Source organism: Pinus tabuliformis, chromosome X (genome assembly GCF_031772625.1).
Source record: "Pinus tabuliformis cultivar Carrire ecotype Pingquan chromosome X, CPIR1, whole genome shotgun sequence".
Classification (NCBI taxonomy): domain Eukaryota; kingdom Viridiplantae; phylum Streptophyta; class Pinopsida; order Pinales; family Pinaceae; genus Pinus; species Pinus tabuliformis.
This window is the reverse complement of record NC_142308.1, coordinates 838,190,341-838,204,317: the sequence shown is the minus strand read 5'-3', so window position 1 is coordinate 838,204,317 and position 13,977 is coordinate 838,190,341.

Here is a 13,977-nt window from a genome sequence, read left to right as displayed (position 1 = left end):
TTCATCCATGATACTTATTTAGTGAGTGAGAAGATGAAGTGTGGATTGGAGTATTGTCTGGTGAGATTGTATTGTTGCTTGTGGTGTATTTGGAGTTTGAAGTTTTGATTCAAATTTTGTTTGAGATTTGATGATATGTTGTTGCAGTGCTCATGTTGAGTAGTTCTCAGTTCCTATATGAAAATGTATGAAATAAGAACCACATAGAAGAGTGGAGTTGGACTCTAGAAAAATCAATATAAGTGAGCATTTTTTCTCAATCCATTAGTGGTTGGATAGTTCGGCAGAAACTGGGAGAGGCTCGTTGGTCATGGTGACTTCCAACAGATCGGAGTCTGTAGAGTCAATTGATAGTTCAGGAGTAACCGAGTTGGGATCATTGATCTTGGTGGCCTTCAACGGATGGTAGTCTGTAGATCTGCATGAGAAACAATATCCATTTTATAGTAGCCATATTTATATCTATATGTAAATAATTGTTTGACATAATAGAATTTGAGCAGTGCAATAGTAGAGGGTGGTTTTTTTCCTAGGAGAGGGTTTTCCACCAGAAATATGTGTGTCTATTGTGTTGATTGCTTTCATGGCTTATGGTTTATGTTGATGCTCTAATCTATGATTATGTGTTTCAATTTATGCATGGTTAAATAATAATTAATTGGAGGAAAACTTTATAAGTACCTTCACTACTGATTCACCCCCCCCTCCCCTCGTCCTCTTAGTGGTGATCTAGTTTCCAACACATCACTCACTAATTCAAGAAAAGAAGAAGAGAAAGAATGCAAGTGAATTATAAAGAGGATGAAGAAAGATTGTTTCTAGGCTAATTCTCTCTCACTCGTACAAAGAAGTGAAACTAGGGTTTGCTACTTCAAGGTCAAAATTATATGTCTGTTGGAAGAGGATCAAAACTGCTAGAAGAAGCGTCTACTATGTCACTTATTAGCCCTAAACAAGGAAAAAAGGAAATAAAAGTGTATAAGAGGCCTTGAAAGGCTAATTTCTATCACACGTGTGGATGCAGTAGCAGTTGCAGGGGGGCTGAAAATTTCAAACTTGTAGTAGAGGCCGAAATTTTGAAGATAGGGGTCAAATTTGTGTTGCTGGAAGAGATTTGTCTTGGTTTGACTTGAACAAGGGAAGCACATCATTAAGAAATGTGGGAGTTTGTCTTGGAGGGTATTAGTATTAGTCTAGAGGTCTTGGAATTTTTCTACGGAAGAATCTATAAGAAGAGAAGAGATTTTGTTGGTTTTCCTCTCAAGTGGAGATGTTTTGGCCCTAGCTTGCAGCCTACAATTTGTGTTCTTGTGTACTATTGTTCTTATTTTTTTGGTATTTGTTTGATGATATTCCAAAATAATAATAAGTGAAGAAGCTAATAAAGTAAGAAAGAGTAAAAATACATCAGAAGCAGTTATCATTGAAAGAGAAATCATCTTAACTATTTCCCTATAGATTTCTCAACATGGTATCAGAGCTAAGGTTGGCAGAGGGCATTGTGAAGATCTCCACTACAATGAAGAAGTTTCTAAAGAAGTGTTCAAAGGTGGAAAGTCATCTCAATAAATACATCAAAGAAGTATGGAATCTCCTATTCACTCCAAAGAAGGAAGTGACCAAGTCAAAGGACGAAGAACTCTTCTCAACACTCACTGGTGAATTTAAAGATGAGAGCATTAGGGGGATCAATAGTTGAGCATCAAGACACATGACCAATCATCACAACAAACTAAAAACATTGTCAAAATGAAAGTTTTCTTACTCTATAGAGCTTAATGGTAATAATATCTGTCCTATGAGAGGAATTGAATTAACCTCAATAGAGTTGGAGAATGGAGGCAATATTCATTTCAACAACATCCTATTTGTTCTAGGTCTTCATAATAACTTATTCTCCATTTCAAGACTAGAAGATAAAGGTGATATATTGGCTTTCATTTATGGAAAGATTGTGGTATGGGTTAAAAAATCAAGCATAGAAAATGCTAGAGTGATTGGGATTTGTGAAGGAGGACTTTACAGGTTGCAATCTCCTATTGCTCAAGCTTTAGTTCACATTGAAATCAGCTCATGTGAACTTTGGCATAGAAGATTCAGTCATCTCCATTTCAAAATACTTCCAACTCTAAATTCAATAGTAGATGGAATCCCCGAATTGAAAGAAGATCATGAAGGAGTATGCAAGGGATGTGCATTGGGTAAGAACACCAAGAGACATTTGGAAGCAATGCTTCACGATCAAAGGATGTCTTGGATATTATTCATTATGATGTTTGTGGTCCTATTACTCCTAAATCACTTGGATGTCATCTATATTATGCCACATTTATAGATGACCATTCAAGGAAAACTTGGGTTTACTTAATGAAATCCAAGGATGAAGTATTTACCAAATTTCAATAATTTAAAGCTAAAGAAGAGAACCTTACAGAAATAAGAATCAAGATATTAAGATATGATAATGGAGGAGAATACACATCTAAGGAAATCATAGATTTTTGTAAGGAATATGGGATTAAGAGGGAGTTGATAGTCCTATATAATCCCAAACAAAATGGAGTTGTAGAATGAGACAATCGATCCATTGAAGAAAGTGTAAAAGAAATGCTACATGATCAATATTTACCAAAATTTATATGGGGTGAAGCTACATATATAGATGTATACATACAAAATCAAACTCCCCACAGGTCACTAGATAATAAGAGTCCTGAAGAAGTGTTCACTAGGAAATAAAAAACCGTATATTATCTCTGAATTTTTGGTTGTCTTGTATATATTCATATACCTAAGGACAAAATGAAGAAGATGGATCCATATGGCATGAAGGGAACATTTGTGGGCTATAGTAACTCTTATAATGCCTATAGGATGTACATAAAGAAAGGACATCGAATAGAAGTCAGTTAAGATATGATATTTGATGAAAGTATTGCATTCAAGAAATCAAAGGATCTCTGTATGGAATCTGATGATGAAGAACTTATGGTATTTGAAGAAGAAGTTACTAGGGAATAATAAGCAAACCATGAATACAAAGGTTCTAGTGAACCTCTACAACCTTCAATAATACCAGAAACTAGAAAAAGGCCTACCTTGTTGAAGTATACACTTGTAGATGCAAAAGGTCATGGAGAAACTCAAGGTACATTTAGGGAAATCAGGAAGCCCAAATGATATTCTAGGTATGCAACATACATGACAAAACTAATAGAAGCAAATCCATCCAATTTTGAAGAAGGTGTCAATCACCAAGAATGGAAGGATGGCATGAATGAAGAATACCAGTCTATAATGAAGAATGGAGTTTTGGAGATCGTACCTAGGCCTCAAGACAAATCTTTGGTAAATTTCCAATGGCTCTGTAAGATCAAACATGCAATAGATGGAAGCATTGAAAAATATAAGGCAAGATTTGTGGCTAGGGGCTTCTCTCAACAGGAAGGCATCAACTATGAAGAGACATTTGCTCCAACAATCAGATATATAGCTATTCGTTCATTGGTCTCTTTGGCAACATCGATGGGATGGAACATCCATCAAATGGATGTCAAGACTGCATTCCAGAATGGTACAATTGATGAGGAATACTATATATAACAACCCTTGGGATTTGAAGTAAAGGATAGAAAGTCATATGTTTTCATATTGAAGAAGGAATTATATGGCCTTAAGGAAGCACCAAGGCCATGGTATGTTAGAATAGATGAATACCTACAGAGATTAGGCTTCACAAAAAGTTCTTCTGATCCGAACCTTTATATTAAGGTTGTGAAGGGAGAGTCAGTAATGATTCTTATATATGTGGATGATCTTCTCTTGACAGGTGTGGAAGGTTGAATTGAAGAATGTAAGAAGCAACTAGAAGAAAAATTTGACATGAAGGATCTAGGGTTGATGCACTACTATTTGGGACTGGAAGTCTAGAAAGGACCTGATGAGATCTATATAAGTCAAGGAAATTATGTGGTCAAGATGTTGAAGAGGTTTGACATGAAAAATTGCAAACTCGTGACAACCCCAATGATCATAAACTTAAAAATACGAAGGAGTGTCGAATTGAGCCATGTGGATCCTTCCAAGTAGAGAAAATTAATTGGCTCACTAATGTACTTGGTGAATACTTGACCAGACATATGTTTTGTTGTAAATTTTCTTAGTCAATTACAAGTAGACTTAAGGCATGATAATTGGATAGTATCAAAACATTTACTGAGGTATCTACAAGGAACCATCCTATATTGCCTGAAATATGATAGAAGGAATGATGTACACTTGATTGAATATATAGATTCTGACTAGGGAGGTAGTGAGAAATATGGAAGGAGCATTACATGAGGATGGTTTAGTTTAGAATCCTCCATGACCTCATGGATGAGCAAAAAGAAAGAAACAATTGCTTTGAGTAGTGTTGGGGCTGAGTATATTTCAACCTTTGAAGTATGCAGAGAAGTTGTTTGGTTAAGGAAGTTGTTATCTGACCTATTTGAAGGACCAATGGACCCTACAGTGATACATTATGATAACACCATTTGTACATGATTGTCTGAAGACCCAATATTCCATGGAAAGACAAATCATATCAACAACAAGTATCACTACATTTGGAAGCTAGTACAAGATGGTGTGCTACACCTACAATACATCTCCACCAATGAAAAGGTAGTTGACATATTGACAAAATAAATTCCTAATAAAAGCTTGTGTATTTGAGAGACAAGCTTGGTTTGGTTGATGTATCCTCCCTAGTTGAGAGGGAGAGACAGACACAACATTCTTGTCTTCACTTGGGAAGACAAAATGGAGGATTGGGTAAGAATCTGGCATCTGATACTCTTTGAGGATGAGGTAGGGCATCCAAGTTAAGAGTAGTCGTGGAACGATATTCTTTGAGGACTAGCTATCCAAGATAAGAATAGTCCAAGGAAGGTCATACCCTGTGAACACCTGGGTGGGGTATGTACCTTGAGAGACAATGATGATGGTGCTTAAAAATCATTGGTCTCACTAGCATTGTGCTTTGATCTTTTGGAGAGATAGAGTTGTTTGTCAAGGAAATTCTATATGACAATGTTGGTTGATATGATGCTAAACAGATGGGTTACCAATTTGACTCCTCTTATGAGATCTCTTCAGATTGAGAATATCTATGTACCATTTATGAATACCTCCCTAGTTAAGAGGGAGTGTTGAAAAATGTGTAACTAGGTTCGGTCTTCATAAATATGAAATGTACTTTTCATTATTTTATATTGTAAAATGAAAGAAAATTATTATTATTATTTTTAGAGCATGGGTTTCATGCTCAAGGTCTTTTATTTTATAGGTCAAGCACCCATTGAGTGCTTCTAGGGTTTGCGAGGTTGGTCTTTGAAAATGTTCAAAGTCAAAGTAACATTTCCATGCATCATATCCTTGCATTAAACATGGGAAGGATTTCACCAAGTCATCTTCAAACACAATGTTAGTATCAACTACATAATTTATAAAATATTCCAAACAATCTTAAGTTAGCCATGAATTTCCATTAAAATTTGGGATACGAATATGAAAATTATTTGTGGGTAAATTTGGATGTCTTGTACAACAAAATATATCCATGGGAACTAACAAATAATCAAAAGATAAATTCTTATTAAAACCCATACTTCATACATTAGGATGATGATCCCTTAAACCCAATAATTTGCCTACCAATCATAAAATTCCCATAGATGTGGAGTCACCAGTATAACTTAATTATTAGCTTTGGAAGGTTTTTTCTTGTACTATACCTCTTTTTTATGTTTTATTCAACTGGAATACTCAAGTGAGACCCTTCAAGTTAGCAATAATAAAAATAATCTCACCAAGATATAAAAAAAGACCAACTTACCAAGATGATGCCATTGGAATACTAGGCCAAATGTTCTTATTTCCTGGCAATAATGCCAAAAAAAATGTTATTGACTGATTTAGTGATCTCAACAAGGTCCTCTCAAGGCACTAACCTGGTACAGCACAAGATAAGTATCCATTGTCACCTTAGCACAAATCCCCTCTTTAAGTTCAACTCAAACTAAAGGCTATGGGAGGCTTCCCTAACATATGCAATAAACTTCACCTAAGGTTAATAGACCAGTGCCTAGAATTCATGTCTAAGGTGAAGGTAGGAGTTAATTATATTATTAACTGACCTAGAAATGAGATTAAATTGCAAAAAAAACATGTCAGCAAGCAAATTTTTGTTCAAACCTTTAATTATTTAAGCTTAATAGAAAAAGAGTGAGTGATGAATACCCTTACCAAGTACAATATGTATTCGTTGTTTTACCCTTGGATGATTGGTTGGAATTGGACAAGTATCTTGTTGTTTTTCACTTTTCAAATTTGCAAAATAAGCAAAAACATATACAATTGATATGCAAATATTATTTTTAAGGCCACCCACAAGATCAATAGATTTGTAGGTAGGAAACTAGGGAAACTAATTAATGATAATGAAAACACACCAACAACTTAAATTTACAAATAAAATGTAGTTTATGACAATCTAGAAATTACTTACAATGACACAGGTTTAAGTCCCCCAATTGTCAAAACCCAACAAAAATTCCAACAAGATATTTGATTAACTACAAGTTGGATAATGCTTACTTCTACCCCAATAAGCTAAATATATTCTCTAGAAACAAATATGGAATAGAACAAAGAGTTATTTGTTATAAAATACTTACTTGATTAAGCCCTTTGTATAAATAATTTTGTTGGACCGATGTAAAATTATGTTATAATAAATTGCATATCGACAAAAATACCTTAAAAATACCTCCGTGAAAAATGTAATTTAAATGCAAAAAATAGATGCATACAAACTCTTATGGTACATGACCATGTGGAAAATACATAGGTGTGCTTAAGACATGGGTTGGACAAGACTTACATAGTGCAATAACCCCTATAAAACCAATGGCTCCCATAAAATGTGTGTCCCAATAAATCCATCTCAAAGCCTCCAATCATATCTAGGACAAAAGGAGCTGAGGGTGGTGACTAAAGGAATCGGGCAAGGTTAGACATAAGAGGGCTAGGATACCATATACATATTCATCACATCGCCTACAGACCGTTGGGACTTTCATCTTATTAGTCTTACAATGGTGTCATCATGAAAAACATAAAGTGCCTCCTCAAAGGTAACAATACCTCCTTTTAGAATCTGTACGACGACAACTTTATACAATCAAAAAGCTACTTGTTTAATTAGTTTTTGCATGCTTTATATCCCCTCTGGAAGGAATGCTCACTCGCATTTATTTTTGTAATTTTGTTAAAATTATTTAACTTTTTTTTAAATGTTAAAAATATCAAATTTTAAGCTTAAAAAAACGATACCACTAACATATACCAAATGAAATAAAAATAAGAAAAAACATTATTAACCAAAAAACACTTTGGAAAAAAGTGAAACTATGATAATTTATAACTAAAAAGATTTTGAACGTCAAAAAATTACCTTGAAAAAAAGGTAATTTTGAAGGAAGATTTTTTGAAAAGGAAAAAAAAAAAAAAGCAAATGCAAACTTCTAAAAACTAAGAATCCTAGATGGCTCTCATCAAGTAGGTAACTATGATTTTACACATCCAACAATGTTATTCCATATATGGCATGAGCATAACATACCAATGGGGTAGGTAACTATGATTTTACACATCCAACAATGTTATTCCATATAGGACATGACATGGTTGTAGAAAAAGGTGTGAGGCATCTTTGACATCGATAGAGAGATTGACTAGATACCTTCGTGGATGGAGGTGGACCCACGCATAGTTTTCCAATCTTAAAATTTTGCAATGCAATGATCTAAAATTATCTTAAGGCTTGTAAAACTCAACACTCACGTTAACGTTAAAATGGCCATTCTTAATGTTAATGATGGCTATTGACTATTAATGTTAGTATTAAATGTATAAAACAAGTCCACGTTGATGAATACAATGACCACATTAATAAATAAGTAATACTTTCCCATATATCAATTTATTTTCTCTTATAACTTCCAATAATGATATTAGGGTACCACTATATCTTGGTATATAAAATTTATGGGAACGAAGATTACGTCTATAAAATTTAACCATGCAAGTCAATATGAGCTAGCATTTCTCTGTTTTATTACAGCATGCTTTCAATTATCATTCTGACAAGAATACCCTTCTCGCTCTTGGGAGTATTATAATGGAATGTTTTTTTCTTATTCACTCACGAAATATTCATTTCACTAAAATGTCACGAGTGCAAAGCTTTTGTTTAATCAAATTTGTTTGAATGTGTACCTAGTGTTAATCAGCAAATTTGAAAAGAGGCGATTTTCTATGTTACCACAAAATCTAATAGTTTAATGCAAAGCCTTACTAGGCACTAGTTAAGCACAAAAATAAGATCAGTGATCATTATCACCTTAGTTGTTGTTGCATTGTTGTTTTGTTGATGGATATTATCCCCACAAGGGAGACTTCCCCAACAGGCCTTGGAGATTAACTAACTAAAGAATTCCCACTCTAAATACCCTCTAAGGACTTTGTTAATTAGACAGGCCAAAATAATATTCAATAAAATAAGGCTCTGATTGAATGAAGTAGCAAGTTCAATGAACCTATCGCTAAGTATAGAGGGTCAAGATAAGTCCTGCAGATGCTCAAATATATTTCACCACATGCTATCTTAAATAAATGATTGTTGTCATAAATTAGGGTTTAAAAGTAGGACAACTTATAGCATGCAAAATTTATGACAGCAATACAAAAAACAATCCACAATTGATTATAAATAGTAAACCATCAAAGACTATTTAAAGGGAAAACAAAGGAAAACATTACAACATTTTTTAATGGCTAAGAATGCAAAAAACATCTATTAAACCCTATACGTCGACCCCAGAATTACTATTGAAAATGCATAAAAATTATACTTTTCCTTTTTCATTTTGAGAGATGCATAGCCTAACCCTAGTACCATAATAGTTAAGGTGATTTATGTTATCCAGTGTAAAATTTATCATAAAATAAACTTTAATTTACCATTTAAAATAGACGAAAATTTTAAATATTCACACACAAGGACTAATGTCTTATCAATCTTGGATATATGGAGTCAAATAAATGGGGTGAGGTCAAAGGTGGAAGACCTTGGTTAGAACAAATAATAAATAACATCTCAATCAAACCTTAGCAATTTTCAATCAATTAGAGATTTAAGGTCAAGGAAAACTATTCCAAGTTTCCTTGATGGGTTCTAAGTGACAAACCCTGCAAAGGATACTTTAGAGCCATAAAATATTCAACATACCATGAAAACTTCAAATAGTCCCTAATTCTACAATGTTGCAACATGGAAGAACATACAACAAAATAGAAAAATCCACCATAGCATCACTTCATCAATCCAAGTAAAAGTCCTCCAAGCAATTTCATCCTCCACAAGACAATTAGTTATTCTTTAGTGATTCATTGCATCCAAGAGACAAGAGAACAAGTATGCACTCTCTAACAAGAAAAATAATGTGTGTGACAATGATCCTCCCAAATCAAGTTCCCTATGTTTATATGAGGGCAAACAAGTCAACTTAGGGAAAAATTAGACTAAAATCCTTAAAATAATATTTTAAGTGTTTCAAGTAGGTCACAAGTCAACCTAAAATGTAACTATCCCAATGATAAAACATACCAAAAGGCCTCAATTTATCCCATGTGTTAGCAAAGGCTATCCAAGGGTTGTGTCATCCTCTAATGGTGAATATCTCCATCAAAAATGTGTTACGGATAAGTCAAAATAGTGCTTCGTACTCCAAGCCATTTCCTCAATATCAAATGTGCATCATCAAGCAAAACGCTCCTCATCATCAATCAATCCCTATGTAATCACTCTAGGCCTCATGAAGGTGAGGTCCCAAACCTAGGTGATCCAAATGGATATTGGTGGTCACCCACCTATTCCCCTTGGACCCCCACTATTGTTTCTTTCAGTTTTTCAGTTTCCTTAATTGTAGCACAGTTTACGATTTTTGGTAGTTTTTCAGGTCTTGAACTTTCGGAGCCGTTTTGAGGCCCTAAAAAAGGTTTTTTTGGAAAACAAGAAAATGGGAGTGCTTAACTCTCATTTGCAGTTAAAAGTTGTAGTACTTGGATATATCTTTTTAACAATATATCATGCGCGTCAAACAGAGATCGTATGCCAAAGTTATGACCTTGAGAAGCTGATGTACCAATTTACCCCAATAGGGACCACAATTTTGGCTTCATATCCTATGGTTAAGTTTTTGGATGTTTAGGGTTTTCCATTGTTTCTCAATAATAAATAAGCCTTTAAACCTCATTGTAACACAATTCATAGTCATGTAGCTGCCACATCTCTTCTCAGAGATAAGCTACCATCGCCCGAGCTAGTTTATTTCCATTATGTATGTAAGCATATTTCTGTTCTTTGAGGTTAATGAAATGAAGTTTTATTGTTGTAGCATCTTTGTGTTTATGTTTATATTTGTGTTCTATTGCATTCCTGCATAAGTCTAGATCAATGGTATAAGAGAAGTTTTCTCTTTCTCTATTTTTATTTGTAGGTCCCCAATGAGGTCAGGGTATAAGGAGTTAGGGCTCGAACTGGTTGAACCTTTACAAGACCAGCCTCGCAAACCCTATGGCCTCCCATGGCGAAAGAAAAGAAAGACGAGGGAGTAGGAGATCCTTTCAAATATTGTTCGAAGAATCCCTTGAGCGACAAAGGAACTCGATGATGGACAACTTTGCCCAAATCCTTCAGTGGCTACCCACAGGCGATGCATCTTCATCCAGCAGCCACTCTGGAGGCACCACTCCCTTTAAGGTACAGGTCAACTTTGACATTCCCGTATTTGAAGGTAAGATAGATGTAGACTCCGTAGATAGATGTTAAATTTTCTAGAATGATATTTTTTTATTCATGAATTTTCCAATCGGGAAAAGACTTCTTTTGCACTCCTCAAAGTCGCACCCCGTGTAAAGGACTGGTGGGAAACCTACATGAACAGAAGGATGAGAGGGAACCCTCACTCTTTTCAAACACACCCACATGGAATTATTTTCGAGGAGCCATAGAGAAACAATATTACCCTGTCGAGAGAAATGAAGATAAATACATAAAGTGGACCACGCTGAGGCATCGAAGGGACCATGACGTGTTGGACTTCATAAATATTTTTCATACCCTTCGCACGAAGTTGGGTATCAAGGATTTTGGGTGGAATTTGGTACTCAAGTACTGAGGTTGTCTACAAAAGTACATCTAGGAAGAGATGGAATTCGTGGACATATCCTCTCTTGGCGTCACTTATCAATACATGGTCAAGATTGAGAAGAAATTTAAACAAAAGAAGCGAGACATTGGATCTATGAATCTGAAGCAAGGGAAAGGTGCCCCAAAACCATAGATAAAAGGAAAAATCCAAGGAGGGGCGACCCAGGACAACCCATTGAAGCCTCAAGCAAATAAAAACACCATGAAGACAAAGAAGGACACACAAAAATGGTGTGAGTTCCATAAGATCCCCACTCACAACACAAGTGAGTGTCGAGCCAAGAAGACATTAGTGGTCGAGATAGGGAATGACAAAGGGAAGCAGATTACTGATGTGGATCTCAGTGCCACCATTTCCACCACCAAGATCCAGAAGATTGAGCCCGAAGATCTAGAGGAGGGGGAGTGATTCTTCCACTCATAGATGTGAGTGAAGGGTTCTACACTGCAGTTCATTGTCGACAGTGGAAGCCAAAATAACCTCATTTTAGAAGAGGTTGTGAAGCAGTTGGGCCTACCAACTATACCACACCCGCAGTAGTACACCATTCGGTGGCTTCACCAAGGACAAGATCTTCATGTCATCGAGTAGTATCGCCTTCCCTACAGCATCAAGCCCTTCACATATGAGTTAATATGTGATGTTGCATCTCTTGAAGTTTTTTATGTATTATTAGGCCAACCATACTTGTGGAAGCGTCATGTTATGTATGAGTCTAGGCCTCGCACTGTTACTATTACCTTGGGAAATAATTTATACAAGATATCGTAGGTAGCACTACCTACCACCATCTCTTTGATCTCTGCAAAGAAATGCAGTAATATCATTTCCCAGACTAGGCAATTTGTCTTCCTTATGATTCACCCTCAAGGAAAGAAGAATATTGTGTTCACATGCATGGCCTCTAGACAGGTCTCCTTTGCATGGCAGCAGCAGATGGACAAAGTCATGGAGGAGTACAGGGACATCTTCACCTCACCCGCAAGGGTAACCCTACACTATCAGGTTAAGAACTCCATCGATTTGACACTGGACGCGCCGCAACCCAATGGATTGATCTATCGACACTCAGTTCTGGAGAACGATGAAATCAAGAGGCAGATTCAGGAGTTATTGCAGAAAGGGCACATCAGGCCAAGTTCTTCACCCTATGGGAGTCTGATCGTGTTGATACAGAAGAAGGACAGACCCTAGAGACTCTGTATTGCCTATTGGGCATTGAATAAGATCACTATATGGAATAGGTATCCAATCCCATGGATTGATGAACTTCTAGACCAGCTCAAGGGGGGAAAATATTTCAGAAAATTGACATAAATTCCGGTTATCACCAAGTACCAATTGAACCCTTTGATGTATGGAAGACTACCTTCAAATCCAAGGAGGGCCTTTTCAAATGGTTGGTCATGCCTTTTGGGTTGACGAATGCGCTCGCAACCTTTATGAGGCTAATGGACAACATCTTGCGGCCCTTCACCAACTCATTCGTGGAGTGTGTTTGGATGGCATCTTGATCTTCAACCAGATTTGGGAAGAGAACCTTCACCATATTCAGCAGGTCCTCCAGACTCTGTGTAAACACAAGTTGTGTGCCAATTCGGAGAAGTGAAATTTTTTTATTACCCAGGTTCAATATCTAAGGTACATCATTGATGAGAAGGGTGTGCATGTGGACCCAGCCAAGATACAAGTTATTTGGGATTGGCCAGCCCCAACCACTCTAACAGAGCTCTGCATCTTTCCAGGTCTACTGTAGGTTTGTGTTGGGTTTCTCTCTATCACTTGGCCTTTGAGTCAAGTCACCAAGGGTGGAGCGAAAGAAAATTTATTTTGGTCCAAATCCCAACAAAAGGTGTTTCCCAAGTTGAAGCATCATCTCTTCTCTGCACCTGTGCTCACATTACTAAACCTACAGCAACCATTTGAGATTGAGACAAATGTCTCCGACTATGCGATCGATGTAGTTCTTACTCAATAGGGGTATCCGGTGGCATATCACAGTGAGACACTTTCAGAAAAAGTCTGAGAGTATCCCACCTATGACAAAGAGATGTGTTCCATTATGCAAGCCTACTGACAATGGAAGAATTACATTCTGGGGAAGGAAACAGTCATCCACATAGACCACCAACCCCTATAGTTCATACAGACACAAGGAAAGTTGCAGAACGATTGCCATTAGAAATGGTCCACATATTTGCAACAGTTCCATTTGAGCATTACTTACAAGAAAGAAAAAACCAATAATATCGCAAATTTCATCAATTGACTGTCGGTTATGGCGTTGACCACTATGCTCGACTCTTGTGGACACGAGACTTCGGGATAGCCACATCTTTACAAGAGTGATCCAGAATTTGGCACCACATACCGAATGCTCCTGGAAGGCAAGCAAGTTCCATACTTTCACTTCCAATATGCATTGTTATGCTAGCTGGGACACCTTTGTGTTCCTTCAAGCAAGCCTGCCAAGAGGATTTGGGCAACACACTATAGTCAGGTCGCTATAAATTTTGGTTTAGAAAAGACAGTTCTAGTGTTGCAAAAGTATTTTTATTAACCGAACCTTTGACAGGATGTTTGGAAGTACATTGGATCCGCATTGCCTATGTCATTTCCAAACCTAAAATCAAGAATCAAGGCATGTATACTCCTCTGA